We start from the raw sequence: 17,142 nt of genomic DNA, 5'->3' as shown, positions 1-17,142 counted from the left end.
CAGAACACTTGTTAATAACTTGAGACCAGAGCAGGAAATACGTGTGCAAGTCCGCGTAGGCAGGCTGGAAAACACGCTTTGGTTTAGGGGGAAGGCAGTTGTATTGCAGATGAACAGATAAGCAGGACTTTGCCTCTGATGTCACAGACCACCTTCACACACAGGCAATGTGAGAAACAGGAAGAGGCGACATAGTGCAGCTGTCAAAAACCACAGCAGAAAAAAAAAAAAAAAAAAACCTGTCCTTTCTTGTGTACCAGAACCTTTTTATCTGCTCTCCTCATCGATACTCAGTTATACTTTGATAGCATTACCACTGTAACTTATAATAATCAAAAATAATACAAAAATACTAAATTTGATGAACTGGGTATATAATTACCATATTCACTATTTTACCACACATACGAGGACACGCTTGTCATTAGGGGTGTGTACGCGCAGGGTGCTGTGCTGTTGTAGAGGGGAGGGTGTAAGGGCGGCACTGTGACTAACCAGTACAATATTGGGATATTTCAAACCTGTGCCAGCACTGACAGAACTACGTCCGTGCCTTTGTAGTAAGTCTCACACTGGGCTCCAGGGGGCACTCTTGTGCTGCATCCTAATTTGCCTACATCTGCTTTTGTGTCGAGACCTGCGCTCCTGGATTGCGAGTGGGAACAGAAGCTTTTGTGTTTAATTTTTGCCTTCCTCTGCTTCTTCACTCTGTGCATACACAGGTATCTCAAGGATGATTGTGTTAATTGTGGCAATTACGTATTTACAATGTTCTCACCGACTCCGATTTGTAACCAGTTATGTTGCTCACTTACAGACTCAAGGTTACATATTGAGAGTGAAACAGTGTCACAGGATCTGTAGTGTTTGAGATACACATGCACTGCCCTGGGGCTGCATTTAACCCATATGATCATCTGACTAGGATCAGTTCTTAACAGCCACAATGTTTCAGAATGGACCTATTTTCTGCTGTCCCAAATAAACATGAACTATGCTTTTCTGCTAATGGATGGCTCAGACAGTCAAACAGCACAACATAGAGGAAGTATGGCAAAGTCTTTTCTAAAATGCTTTATTAAAAACTGAGATTACAACTCCACGTTGCATTGTTATCAATCAGTCAATCCATCAATTTTTGTTTGTTATAGCACCCTATGCAAGGTTACCTTAGAGCACTTCATAGAATAAAAAACAATATAACACAGTGTGACAGTGTGGGGGGTAGGTCAAGCACTGCCGGGCCTCTCATGCCTGGTTTAAGTAACAGACAAGACGAGGATGGGCGGAAATACGTGTTCATTTATTGTACAATAGTAATTAATCAAAAATTGAAAAATGAACCATTAGGCAGAATTCTTATAAGATATGTTTAGTGTCAAAAAAGGGCAGTAGTGCACCCTATCCAGACCTCTCCGTCTTCAGGGGAACTCCTGCAAAGTCAGGAATGGCCATCTCCTGAAACGGCTCAGAATAAGTCTCTCTCCCTCTGAACCTTCTTGAAGACGGCCAGCGTCGGGAGCACTGCCTGACTAATGCATTCTGAGAAGTTCTCCAGCAGCTTCTTAAATAAGGGCTCATTGTAAGTGATGTGCTTCATCTCCCCCCCAGGTAGGACTACCTCTGTCTCCGTGATGTCTTCAAACACCCCCATTTGGAAGTGCATCTTGAAGGTAAACTCTTCTGTAAGGTCCTTCTCCTGGGTGAGGATGTTGTCTCCCTCCGGAAGCTCTATAATCCTGTGTTTCCCACTCTCAGGGTCCTGGAACTCCACGCAGTGTTGGGCCACCAGACAGGGGTGTAGACTGTGCCTTCTAACGTTGACAATGGACACAGCCTTCCTGATTGTGTCCATCTTCTCCCCCTCACTGGCACATTGTTTCCTGTTAAACATGAGTTGCTTTGCCCACTCTGTCAGCCTCTTCTTTGTCTGCTGTGCTGGCTGCTTCTCTGACAGTCTGGAACCATTGCGGTAGTCCAGCTCTTTGCTCTTCAGTGCAGCTCCATCTACCTCAGTAGATGCTGCATTGGAGAAAATCTGCCTCTGTGGGGATCTCTCTGGTGTGTCCACCTGCATTGCTACCGTAGGCCTATGTGAAGGTTCTTTCTCGACAGTAGAAACTATTTTAGAGTTGAGGGGAAAGTGATTGCTGTCATCCTCTGTTGTAGCTGTAACTGCTGAGCCCTGGGATTGTAGGGTCTGTGCTACCAGCTGGTTTCCATAAGACTTTGCTACAGCCTCTGAACCAGCCACAGAAAGGCATGCTGTCTCAGGGGTATGTTTCCCACTCTCCTACACTGTATCTCCTGATATCCACACCCCCTCCTCAGCAGACCGATGCCTCACAGACCTACGGGTGGGCAGAGAATCACTACCCTTCTGGACTGGCAAAGGAGACTGTTGATGCTCAGTGTAATTGTTATTTGATGAGACCCTCTCCTGCAAGTCAGTATTGCTCAAAAAGATTGGGTAATATTTGGGATTATTGTTGACTTCATTGACACTTCCCATTATTCTTTTGAAACAATAGGTCAGCTTACACTGACGTAAATTTATATTGCGGCAGTTTATATCTGCTGGTCTAAGAGGACCCCTGCAATTCACAGAGGAGCAGTCAATTTTGGTAAAATTTGATTTCAGCAGATTTCGTTTAACAGAATGTGATTGTCCCCTTGGGGTTCTGTTTTCTTTCTGGAGCTTTGGTCGATTTACTCTGTCAAGGGAGCCATATCCAGTGCAGCTGGAGTTTCGGCGTTTCTTTCTGTTGCTTTTTTCATTAGTTTTCCTTAGGAAGGTGTTACTACCAGAGATCAATGGGGTGAATATTGGAAATAGAGCTACATTACTGTTAGTCTTTCCATTTGCAGGCTGTGGAGAGCAGGTGTCTGGAGAGGGGAGGACAGTGGAGTCTTCACATGCACTCTGGTTTTCCTTTAACCCAGCATTGCTCTCCTCCAGCTGAGAGCATTCTCCTGCATTGGCATCTGGCTTGACCCCTTGCTTGTTCGCAAAGAACTGCTTCAGGACGTTGGCAGGGAATTCCCTTTGGCTGCCCCCTCCCAGGAATTCCTTCAGCTGCGTGTTGCCAACAAGTAGTTTGATGTCTTTGTGGGTGAAAACGTAGGTGTTCTTCAACTGCTTGTTAATCAACTGCCTTTCCAGTTTCTCCATCTCTCCCGCTCTCAGTCTGGCACTCAAGTCCTTTATCAGTCGCTCGCTGATCTCTGACTTGTCCACGTACTCCTCCATCTTTGTCAAACCTGGAGATACAAAAAATATATAAATATATACATTTAGGTCCATAAATATTAGGACAATGACACAACTGTCATCATTTTGTCTATGTATGCCACCACAATGGAGTTGAAAGGAAACAATCACTTGGACAAACATAATCATTCATTAAATTGTGATTTTCAATACTTGGTTGCAAATCCTTTGCAGTCAATGACTGCCTGAAGTCTGGAACCCATAGACATCACCAGATGATGGGTTTCTTCCCTGGTGATGCTCTGCCAGGCCTGCACTGCAGCTGCCTTTAGTTCCTGCTTATTCTTGGAGCGAAATGTAATGTGTCATCTGGGTTCGGTAGAGTTGTGTGTCTCATGGCAGAGAGGAAGTCTTCTGGATCAGACACTGCTGACACCAGACCTCCGACAGAAGACAAAGTAGACTCTGCCCATGACTTTACTCTGAGTGAGTTGCGGGAGGGCAGTTTGTGCAATGACTGCTTTATTGTTCTTAGAGGTCAATTGCAACAGTATGTAAAAAATATGAAATTATTAATTTTCAGTGTTAATATGTGCTTTCTTTGCTTTTCATATTGAGGAGTGCTATATTAATACATAAACTATTTCCACCCTGCAGAAATAGCACATTGATAGAGGGAGATAGAGAGTTGTTGGATTAAAATGCTCTGCCCTATTATATATACAGTTAGGTCCAAAGGTTACAATTAACATTAAAAAGTTGCAATTTGGTTGCAAAACCTTTACAGAAAAGTCATACACTGACTATGCAATGGTGCTGAAAGGAAAACTATTGATACTATCAATCAAGATCTTTTAGTGGAGCTAACCACTCCTCTGAATGCTGCACCATATTGTGGGATGCAAGTTTCTTTGCTCTCTTTCTGCAACTGCAATTTCAATTAGAGCAACCAAACACAGTCAGGTTATTGTTGCACACTGTCCAATCAAAGTATAACTGTTTGTACAGTTTGACTCATTCCTGAATAACCGTAAAAGAAGCACCACTTTATATCTGCACTTCTCACCTCTTCAATTAAGGATGTATTTTTTTTTTTTTTACCAACAGTACTTCTGCATTTCTGTATTTCTTAAATTGTACTTTGTATTGAAGATTAATCTGAATTTTGTATTGAATTGTATTGTTATAGGTTGCCCTGGATAAAGGCACCTGCCAATAAATAAATACATAATAAATCAATATTTAAACCACATGATAGATAGACACCTTGTGTGGATGTTGTTGTCAGTCTATAGAGTTTCAAGTACACTCACATAGCCATACCCAAGTACACTTGAATTTCCTTGCCATGGCCCTTAATGCTTAATAGAAATTGAAAAAAAAATATTATGAATCAACAGACGTTTCATGCTAGTGAGCAGTTTTTAAGCATGTGCTCATTAATTCCCTTTGGTTCAGTGTCTCTAATGCCTTAAAACTTCAGTGAGCACTATGCATTGAAATCATTAAATTGGTAAGACATTAAATGAACACATCTGCTGTTTAAAAGATTTTCAGATTCTTACTCGCTGCCACTTTGTCCTCTGTGTTGCTCGATCCTTTTCTCCTCCTTGGCTCTGTAATAGATCACAGTAGGTCAACTGTCTTCAGTCTCACTTATCGCCTCACTTCACTGTAATGAACTGCTTAGGGCTTATTGGAGCCATGACGAGTTCAAATGATTAAAATCTTCAATAATGCAGTGTCTCAACTATTCAAATAATCGAAACAATAATTGATAGAATATACAAGTGTTTTAATGCACTGTTTGAACTAGGGGGCCCAGAATGCAAGCAGCACAATCTGGATAATAGGGCCCAGACTGGAGCCAGTGCTGTGTGGACTATAGAGCCTGAATAGAGATGGCACACACACAGAGAGCGAGAGAGCGGGAAGGGCTAACACACAGAGAGAGAACAATTTTATCAGCATCAACCTTGAGTGTCACTCGTGGGCTGTGACTGTGAGGATCTGCCGATCACATCATGGGCTGTGATAGAAGGGAATAGAAAAGACTGTGGTATTAGTGCTGTGATTGGATAACTTTAATTCAGGTTATTACACTAGTAGTACTGGATTTGTTTTTTTCCAATAAACTTAATTTTACTCGAAGCTGCCCCCCGCCCCCTCCCCAGAAATGCGCACAAGTGCTTAAGTGTCAAAAAATGCTAGATCACCTTAATACTAGTAAGGCAATTGCCTTTTCTGTAATTGTTTTTATGTAGGTTTTCAGGAATTGCTGCTCAGTTGTCCTTAATCTATCCTATCTATTCCTCTGACATTCCTCTCCTCTTAATTTATCTCCTACCTTCTTTCATTATTTGTGTATACATTCGTTTGTCTTTTTCTTTCAGGATTTCTAGGAACAACTTCTGGTCTTGTTTTGGCTTTTTCAGCATCATGAGTAGGAACAGATTGACTTTTCCTTTCTCTTGCAGCTCCTCGTACTCCATAGGGTTGATTCTTCTCTTGGCCAGAAGAACATCAGCAATTTTATTGAGACAGGGTAGTTTCAGATGATCAGTGATGGCTGAGAATGCATCCTGAAGGGTAATCTCAAGGTCCTCATGAAAATCTGTAACAACAATCACAGTGTCCTTATGGGGAACACCATCAACAATTGTGTTTGTCAGCTTCATCCAGCAAGCAGTGAGCTAAACACTTGCCAGCTGTCTGTAACAATTATATCTGATAGTTTATGCATTTGTTTTACTGGGGGACCCCTTAATAAGGTGTTCATTCCTTTATAACGATCCCCTCAATTTCAACTGCAAAGTAACCTGAAATGTATCTATTAATGGTCAAAAATGAAGATCACATTTTGACCAGACACGTTTAACAGAGGAGTTCTACTGTATGAATGAAGCAATACTGACTGCTGGGGAACTTAGATACCCATATATAGTTGACAGATTTCATAGCTCACCTTCTAGGCTGTCCTGACTCATTTTTAAACAGGCCAACTGAAAAAAAAAATACAACAAAGGGAGGTTAAAAAAATGACATCACATTTAATGATGCTCATAGTGTTTGAGTGCGTTATGAAGACGCAGGGGACTGCTGTTTTGTCGCTGTGCTGGTGATGTTTGCCTCTGTCAGAGGTTAAGCACACTTTAAATGAACAGTTAATTCTGCACAATTCTCCAGTCAAATACTGCTTGTTCGTCGCTGTGACTTGAGGACAATGCTGTCAGTTAGTTTATTTTTTTAGTTTGTTGTACCCTTGAGCAACGTACTTCACTTAGTTTAACTTCACTTAGTACTTCAGTAAAATACCCAGCTGTATAAATGGGTACAAATGTAAGTCGCCCTGGCTAAGTGCGTCTGCTAAGTAAATGATACTAATAATACTCTTAAGAGCTGCTTAGTGTAACAAACGTATAGTGACCCGTTTATTACGGAATAGTGACTGTGGGCATGAAGACGTTTTTCCTACATGGTTCCCTCTGCCATTCCCCACCTCATCTCCACAGTCAATCACCGTTGGGCGGCTCAATTAGCAAATAAACTTCCGACGTATTACATATCTAAACAAGATTTATATTTAACTTAAATATTATTTCTGAAGTGAAGATTTAAGATTTAAGTTAAATATGTATATCTGAAGTTATAAAATCATACGCAGTTACACACGACACGACTCATACTTGAGTACTCATACTGCCTTGAAATCTTTGTTCTATCGGAAGAACAAATCAACTCTTCATTGAAGAGAAGAAGCAAGGCAAGCACTTAAAAGTTTGCATGTATTAATTTAACGCTGTATAACCTGTGAAAAATAATTATTTAGGCTAGTGCATTTTGGAAAACAGAACTATTAACGTATTTTTTGTATGCTTTCTTGAGTATATTTTATTATTATTATTATTATTATTATTATTATTATTATTATTATTATTATTATTATTATATTAACAATCATGCATGTGTGCATTGCATATAGCAAATCTGGTTTGTACATATAGCACGTTCAGCCTTTTTCGGAGGCTTATCTAGCTTTCTGCTCTGCATTGAACCAAACCTCTTTGTTGCATGAGACGACCTTGAAATAACAAAAACATACACTCAGTAAACTGCGAAACATTTTTCTATCTGCTGAATAGTTTCTGTTTGAAATGAATATGATCCAGCACTGTACCCGGTTCGCACGGTTAAAGTGAAGGACTGACACTTACTCCTGTGTAACCCACTGTAATACAATGCAGTTCATCTGTACTGAAAGTTAAAAGGCGACCTACACGTCCCGTGGACAGGGGTTAATGCGCACTGTTCCGGATAGGAAATTCAAATGTCCCGCTCAAATGTGTTATTGAAAGATGTAGAAGGCAGAGGAAGGAAACCTGAGTCGACCACACCTTGCAAACGGAGGAGTACAAAAGACTTGTTTTCCCCAATCCCTCATTAATTTGTGGTGAGAAAGAATGCATGGAAACAATGATCTGGACAGATTATTATTATTCTTATCTACAGCACACAATCCAATTGTGTAGCCTGCTTCTAGTGTAACATCACTACCAATAACCCATTATTGGGTGCAGTGACACACTACATTATTATTATTACAAGTTGTAGTAGTAGAAACAGTACACAGCCTCGTACACAGCAGCATCAGCATCTACTGTATTTTATTGACGCAGCCATATGCATGCAGTTTATCACCAAATTGTCAATGTACGAAAATAATATTTACCCAAATTTGGGTCCCAGATTTCAGGACGAACTGAACGAGGTTTGGAAGGCAGATGGGGCCTGTATCTTTGGTGAGAGTCAGCTTTCAGCGTGGGACACCTCATGCTGCACAACAATATTCCATCCACTTTTAAGACAAAAACACAGAAACATTGTTAACTCAATTAATAACATGAGGCAAGGGCAGGCCCATTGCTGGAAGTACGTGTGCAGAATAATAATACAAAAATAAATAAACTGTCCTTTCTTGTGTACCTGATCCTTTTTATCTGCTCTCCTGATGTATACTTGGGTTTTGATAGCATTACCATTGTAACTTAATAATCATAAATAATATAAAAATATAATTATCATATTCACTCTTTCCCACACATGCCTCTGTCATTAGTGGTGCGCAGGCTGCTGTGCTGTTGTAGAGGGGAGGGTGTGAGTGCAGCACTGTGACCAACCAATACAATATTGGGATATTTCAAACCTACTACCAGCACCAACAGAATTAAATCTGTGCCTTTGTGGTAAGTTTCACACTGGGCTCCAGAGGGCGCTCTCACGCTGAATCCCAATTTGACAACATCTACGTTTGTGTTGACACCTGTGCTCCTGGATTGCAAGTGGTAACAGAAGCTTTTTGCGCTTTTTTATTGCCTTCCTCTGCTTCTTCACTTTGATCCCTGCATACACAGGTATCTCAATGGTGATTGTATTGTGGCAATTACATATTTACTTTCTTATGTGTCACAGGATCTGTAGTGTTTGAGATGCACATGCACTGCCCTGGGGCTACATATAACCAATTAGATCTAACCACAACTGACTAGGATCAGTTCATAACAGCCACAATATTTCAGAATGGACCTATTTTCTGCCAGCCCATATAAACATGAACAATGCTTTTCTGCTAATGGATGGCTCAGACAGTCAAACAGCACAACATACAGGAAGTACGGCAAAGTCTTTTCTAAAATGCTTTATTAAAAACAAATTACATTTCCAGGTAAACGACACAGATGGAACTAATTGGCCTTTTTCCCAAAGCAGTGACATTTTAAGAAGAAGCAGCAACAGTGTAAAATGACAAGGGAAGGCTTACAGGCAGAGAAATTCATCCTTATCTGGAGTTGGCCGAGCTGTTGTCTACAACACTGACCGTCTTGGGGCCACCTAGAGAGACAGGGTCGGGCCCTATTCCAGAGCTTCCATTCCAATTCCGTTTGTCACTCCTTTTTCTAGTGATCCTGCCTGGATTTGAACCACCAACATACATGATGTAAGTAGGGTTGCTTACTTTCAACATGTATTTCTGCTGTTTGTATCTGCCATAAAATCTGTAATTAGCATTGTTATCAATCAATCAATTTCTGTTTGTTAAACTGCCTTAAAGGTCTTCATTTATTGTATGGTGCTCAAAGCAAAAAGACATCAAGAACCTAGCTCCTCTAGAGCCTAACTAAACTGGTGAACAGATCCCTCTCTACACATATAACTAATAATAACACAACAAACACAATAGCAACCTGTCCAAAATCCATGATCCGTAATCTGGTGTCAAAGCTGTAAACAAAGGTCCGTAACCATATACTTCTATTCTCCTCGATATGCTTCTTCCGCACTTGCACTCACTCCACTTGTCTCTCAGGCTCTCCTCTCTGCCCCTTCACAAAGGGATGCCAGGCACTTCCCCGATTTATTGTGGTGGGGAGGCAGTCACGTTGGGAACAGTGGGTCAGCTGTTCTGGCTGTTAATTCAACTACTCATGGGTCTGGGGAGGCATACCACAGTGTCACAATAGTAATTAATCAGAAAGGGAAAAATAAACCATAAGGCAGAATTCCTGTAAGATATGCTTAGTGTCAATAATGGGCAGTAGCGCATGCTGTCCAGAGCTCCCCATCTTTAGGGAACAGCCGTCTCCTGAAACTCAAAATGACTCTCTCTCCCTCTGAACCTTCTTGAAGATGGCCAGCACTGGGAGCACCGCCTGAGAAGTTCTCCAGCACCTTCTTAAATAAGGGCTCATCATAAGTAATGTGCTTCCTCTCCCCCCCAGGTAGGAGCACCTCTGTCTCCCTGATGTCTCCAAACACCCCCATTTGGTAGTGCATCTTGAAGGTAAGCTCTTCTATTAAGTGCCCCTTCTTGGTCAGGATCTTGTCTCCCTCCAGAAGCTCTACAATCCTACGCTTCCCACTCTCAGGGTCCTGGAACACCATGCAGCGTTGTGCCACCAGACAAGGGTGCAGACTGTGCCTTCTAACGTTGACAATGGACACCGCCTTTCTTATTGTGTCCATCTCCTCTTCCTCGCTGGCCCCTCGTTTCCTGGTAAACACAAGTTGCTTTGCCCACTCTGTCAGCCTCTTCTTCAGCTGCTCTGCTGGCCGTCTCTCTGATTTTCTCTTCTGCCCTTTCCTGGAGTTGCTCTTCCCTGCAGCACTGTCTAACTCAGTAGACGCTGCACTGGAAGTGGTCTGATTACAGTTCTGCAGGAGAGGCAATGCAAAGCTAGGACATGGTTGACATTCCTTTGTTTGGATTAGTAAACATTCTGGATTAAACACTGAATTAACAGCAGCATTGGAACAAGAGACCAGGCCTCTTGACTGGACATGGCCACTGTTGTGTGTGACTTTCATGGGCTTTTGTAGGGTGTCTGGAAGGACAATCTGATGACTGAGGCTTGTTCTAGAGATTCCACCAAAGGGAGCAAGTACCATTTCTCCCTCTTTTGAACCCATTTGCCTTAATTCTAGCTCATTTTGCTTGTCCCCATCTTCCCCAACAAAGTGATTCGAAATCCGAGATAAACTCTGTGTCTGTGTTGGTCTTCTATCTCCTTCACTAATAAGGTGTTCACATTCTTCTTCTTTAATAGAAGTCTTTACCTCCAGGGATGATCTGAACCAGTTTATCCAGTCTCTCTGGGTCCCTGTTCCCTTCTGTCCTGTCATGAAGCCTACTGGCTGATTTCCCCTCTGATTGGCATCCAGTATCATTCTTGTCATCATCAGAATCTGAGTCAATGAAAATGACACTCCTGGAGTCACCTTTTCCATCATGTGTTCTTGACACACATGGCTTGCTTGGTACACCATATTGGCTCCTTGCTGATGGTTCTTTACTTGTGCCCCTGCCTGCCTCAATCCCTGGGGTGCCCCTCTCCTTTTCTACAGCAGTTCCACATAGAGGTCCTTCCTCAATATTAATATTCAGTATGTTTCCGTTTGGCATCTCCAGTGTTCTCTTCACCCCTTTTCTGAAGTTGAAAAAAGAGACCAGGCCTCTCGACTGATCATGACCACCATTATGTGTGTCCTTCTTGGGTTTCCATAGGGTGTCTGGAAGGACAATTTGATCACTGAGGCCTTTGCCTGTTCCAGGGACTCTACCTGCCTCAAACTCCAGTGTGTGTACCTCTTTTGCTCCAGTAGCTCCATGTGGTAGTCCTTCTTCAACAGTGGTATCCAGCATCTCTTCATCTGGCCAGGAGTCAAAAAAGAGCTACCACTCATTCTCTGTTTCAGTTTCTACATCAGGGCCATCTGTTTGTGAGATCTGTGCCACTAAGTGACTTCTAAAAGACCATGCTGCAGGGCATTCTGTCACAAGGAACTCCTTCCCACTCTGCCCCCCTGACTCTCCCGAGACCCACACCTCCTTCTCAGTAGATAAACTCTTCATCCTCTGCTGTGGGTCAGTGTTCCTCTCTTTCAAAGGAGGAGAATGTGTTTCGGCCACAGCAGTCTTGGCCAACCCAAGGTCTTGTGGTTTCTTGCCGTTCTTGGAGTGTGAAAGGCCAACAGTATTTGCAAGCTTCCTTGGGGTGTCTGGGTTTGCAGCATCTACTAGTGTCACAGCAGAGGGATTTGGCCAAGTGTCTTTGCGATGCAGAAAGTCCTCTTTGGGTTTGGATCTTCTCTTCTCATGGAACCAACGTAGCACCTTAGGCATACTGCCAGTAGTTTTTTGACCAGAACTATCACCTTTACATGCTCTTTTGAGTGTTCCCGAGTCTTAGGTCTCCTCGTTTTTTGCTGCATAGGAGTTCTGTAAACCAGAGATGTCCTGGGAGCCATAGCCACTGCTCTCAGAAGTGGAGTTGCTTCTTTGCTCACTGTTGCCTCTTTCTTCAGCATTCCAGGGTGTGGTTGTATTCTCCGAGTCTTGTCTTGACACTGAACAGCTTCCAAAGGTGAACACAGACTGTGAAAGGATGTCCATGTTCAGGGTACGGGGACTGACTCACTGGAAAGGGAACCATGTCACAATTGGTCTTTCCCTTTGCAGGTAGTGGGGAGAATGTGTCTGGAGAGGGGAAGACTGGGGACATGCCTGTGGAGCTTTTATTTGCACTCCGGTTTTCCCTTAACCCTGGATTGCTGTCCACCAGCTGCAAGCATTCTCCTAGGTTGGTGTCTTGTTTGAGCCCTGGCTTGTTCTCAAAGAACTGCTTCAGGACGATGGCAGGGAATTCCCTTTGGTTGCCCCCTCTCAGGAATTGCTTCAGCTGTTTGTTTCCATCAAGTAGTTTGATGTCTCTGTGGGTGAAAACATAGGTGCTCTTCAACTGCTTGTTAGTCAACTGGCTTTCCAGCTTCTCCATCTCTCCCTCTTTCAGTCTAGCACTCAGTTCCTTTATCAGTCTCTCGCTGATCTCCAGCTTGTCAACGTACTCCTCCATCTTTGTCAAACCTGCAAAACAATTTGAAGCTTAACTTAACCCAAATAAGAATAAAACCTCCTTTCTCAGGCAGTCAAAGGTCAACAGGATACTTAATCTGAAGCAATCATGATCCACAAAAAAAACTCCATACACTCAACAGATATATATTAGGTCCCCTAAATTCAACAGATTTCTGTCAACACAATGGCATTTTGTTCACTTTATTACAATGTTATAACAATGTTGTTTTGTTAGTTGGGCTATTTCTGCAGGGTGCAAATTGTTTATTTATAAACAAATAAAGAGCTCCATAATGTGAACAAACAGCATATAATATGAACTGATATTAACTAATATTAACTAGTTTGTTTTTGTATAACTATTCAGTTGACATATAAGAACAATCAAGCAGTCAGTGCAGTCAACTGCCCTCCTGCAACTCACTCTTAGTAAAGTCATGGGCACAGTCCACTTTGTCTTCTTTGTCTGGTTCAGGAGATGGGGGTCTGGTGTCAACAGGGTCTGATCCAGAAGACTTTCTCTCTGCCACGAGACACACAACTATACTGAAACCAGATGACACAAGGTTAAACATTGATAGCATAAATCAAGATATGTTAGTAGTGCTAACTTAATCTCCTCTGAATGCTGCACCATATTGTGGGATGCAAATTTCTTTGCTCTGTTTATGCAACTGCAATTTCAAAAAGAGCAACCAAGCACAGTTAGGTCATTGTTATACACTGTTCAATCAAAATATAACTATTTGTATGGTTTGACTCCTTCCTGAATAACTGTAAAAGTAGCACCACTTCATATTTAAATCACATGCTAGATAGACATCTTGTGTGCATGCTGTTGTGTCAGTCTACAGTGTTTCAAATACACTCACATAGCCTTGCCTTGGCCCATAATGAATTGGGGAAAACAAAAACAGAGGCTTTTTTCAACCACATGCTCATGAATTCCTTTGGTACAGTGTCTCTAATGCGGAGAGTGAGAGACCGGGAAGAGGAACACACACACACAGAGTGAGAGAACGAAAATGGGAAGACACACAAAAAGTTAGAGACCAAACAGAGGAAAACACTGAGTCTGAGAGACTATTAATGCAAAGAACACACACACACAGAGTGAGACATCGGGAAGAGGAACACATACACAGAAAGTGAAAGACCAGGAAGAGGAACACAGATGGAGAGTGAGAGACAGAGAAGATGAACACACCATGAAGAGAACAATTTTATCACCATCAACCTTGAGTGTCTTTCTTGGGCTGCAACTGTGATGATCTGTTGATCACATCAAGGGCTGTGATAGAAGACAACAGAAGAGACTGTTGTATTAGAGCTGTGATTGGGAGTGAATTCAAGTTTTTATTCCAATAAACACAATTATACTCTAAGCTGCCTCCCACTCCCTCCCCAGAAACTCCTTTCTCTCCCTATGCACACAGTATGCAAGTGCTTAAGTGTCAGAAAATGCTACATCACCTTAATACTAGTAAGGAGTGTTTTCTGTTATTGTTTTTATTTTGTTTTTAAGGAATTGCTTCTCTGTTGTCATTAAACTATCATATCTATTCCTTTCACACTCCTCTCCTCTTAATGCATGTCTTACATTCTTTCATGATTTGCTTATACATTCATTCAAATTTCTCCTTCAGGATTTCTAGGAACAACTTCTGCTCTCGTTTTGGCTTTTTCAGCATCATGAGCAGGAACAGATTGACTTTTTGTTTCTCTTGCAGCTCCTCGTACTACGTAGGGTTGATTCTTCTTTTGGTTAGCAGAACATCAGCAATTTTAGTGAGATAGGGTAGTTTCAGATGATCAGTGATGGCTGCGAATGCATCCTGAAGGGTAATCACACGGCCCTCATGAAAATCTGTAACAACAATCACAGTACCTGTAGGGCTTTCTAATCTTCTCCTCCACCTAAATGATACACTCCAGTACAGTCCCTCCAGTACACATATAGGGGTTATTCAATGTAAAGCAAGTTAATTTGTCTAATTATATTGTAACTCTTTTATGTGGTATATGTGTACAAATATGTTAGCATTTTTAAAACCATGCAAGTCATTTTGACAAAAAGGGTCTCCTAAGTTAGGTGTTTTCAATTTTTGCTGGCTTGGGGAGCCCTTTGTAAGGTGTTCGTTCCTTTATAAAGACCCCCAAATAACCTGAAATGTATCTTATAATAGTGAAAAATGAAGATCACAGCTACAGGACAACAGATTGACCAGATGAGTTCTACTGTATGAATGAAGCATTGCCGACTAATGGTGTATTGTTCTCACCTTCTAGGCTGTCCAGACTCATTTCTGAACAGGTTAACTGAAAAGGTTAATATATGACATCACATTTTGCACAAGTACTCATAGTGTTTGAGTGAATTACCATGACATCATCTGTGCAGGGGACCGCTGTTTTGGCGTAGCAGGTTTGTGGCTGTGCTGGCGGACTGTTAATGTGTCATAATTCTCCAATCAAATACTGTCTGTTCATCGCTGTGACTTGGGAACAATGCTGTCAGTTAGTTGTGTATCTCACTGTTCTAGGTTAGAGTACTAAGACTACTCTTAAGTGCTGCTGAGTGTAACAAACCTATTTAAATGGCAGTGACCCGTTTATTACTGCACCGCTGACAGCTGTACTGACAGTTGGCATGAAGAATACGTTCACTTAACAAATAAACTTCCAATTTATTAAATATCTAAATCAGATATATATTTAAGTGAAGATTTAATATTTAATTTAAATATTTATATCTGAAGTCCATATTTCATATTTAAGTTAAACATGTATATTTGAAGTTAATATTTAAGATTTAATTTATATATTTAAAATCTGTTTATACATCTGTTGATATTTAGCTTAATTCTGAGAGATATCGTTTAATTCAGTAAAAATGTAAAAAGCACTGCATTCCATTAAAAAAATCTAAATGACCCAACTGTCAATTAGCTGTATAAAATTGAATAAAATCCAACGCAATTGCAGTTACAAGAAGCAAGCAAAAGATAATGAAAATACTTAAAATTAGTTTGTATTTATTAATTTAATTTAAAGTTGTATAACCTGCGAAATGCAATGATTTAGGTTTCTGCATTTTGGAAAAGAGACAACTATCAACTTGGGTATTGTTACGATACTCATCCAAGACGCTGGCAGGCGCACTATGTACTCTGGAGCCGAGTTAGCATTAGCTGGTTAGTTCCGGCAAGCCAGGGAGTTAGTAATGGTTCCTGAGACAATACTGCAATCCTACATGCTCATGCTAATATTGGAACTTGTACTTTCCCTGAAGCTGCTTAATTGCCACGTACAAACCACGAAACTGGTATATTATTATTATTATTATTATTATTATTATTATTATTATTATTATTAATGCAGGGGTCCAAGTACACATCTACACAGTACCATTCATTCTAACACATTCTAATGTACTTCAAAACTGCTTTTTATGACACCTTATGCCATTTAAACATTCCTCAAATTTGATTGGCTCATGGCAACCATCTCGTTTCATCAATCATATTGCCGTTAACAAATCTGATGGAGGATCTAGCCAAGGGCATGTGTACAAAATTCCACATCAATCGTACCTGCGGTTTCAGAGAAGAAGACGATTGAAAATTGTGCAAAATGTGTCACTTAAACCAAACTGGCCACCAGCCCATTTGACATATGGATTCCATATTGCATATGGCATCACTCTACACAGCTGTGTATCACTGCATCAACTGTATTGTTTGTATAAGCTTTTGAAAATAATGGCAGAGAAATAATAATAATAATAATAATAATAATACTATTGAGGCTTCTAGGTGATTCCAGTCAAGAAATGTATGGTTTCAGACTCCTAATCATATAAATCAGATGATGGCACATTTTGACAAAATCGGTTTTCACGGTCAAGTTCCCCCTCTTGTGGCCACATGTGTTAAAGTACAAGCCAGTATTAAGTATCAACTACCCTGATTTGATTTCAATGTATCATTTTTAATTAAAAGAGTTATAATATAAATAGCTCTGGTATCATGATAAATGAGTAAACACTTTATTCTACAAGTCTCGTTTGTGTACATCAATCTAAAAACTTGTATAGAACTGCTGCAGGTTTTCAATTCACAGTTACCATCACTAAACCTCATTTAGTTGCTTACTGTGTTTCATTTTGTTGTCACATTGATTGTGCACGTTATATATAATTACAGCTTGTAAATGCAATGTTTTTTCATTAAGGGTCAAATATCTACAATTATTAATATTGTTCACAGTTGAGTATATAACACGTCACCATAAGTTACGATTTCACTGAAAGAGAAGAGGACAAAGTCGTCCCCCCGTGTTGCATCGTTAACTATTTAATCAGGAACTGATGCAGGATCCAGCCGATCTCAGTTTGAAATGACTTTCAATTGAAAGCAATAATCCACCGCTACAGATTCGGCAAAGTCATTGCTGTTGTACGACTGTTAATTATCCTGTGTGTATTTAAATATCTTGTATTGCTGTGTGTTGTTGATTACAT

This window comes from Amia ocellicauda, chromosome 14 (genome assembly GCF_036373705.1).
Source record: "Amia ocellicauda isolate fAmiCal2 chromosome 14, fAmiCal2.hap1, whole genome shotgun sequence".
Classification (NCBI taxonomy): Eukaryota; Metazoa; Chordata; class Actinopteri; order Amiiformes; family Amiidae; genus Amia; species Amia ocellicauda.
The sequence above is the reverse complement of the archived record's forward strand: the minus strand, read 5'-3'. Positions refer to the sequence as shown.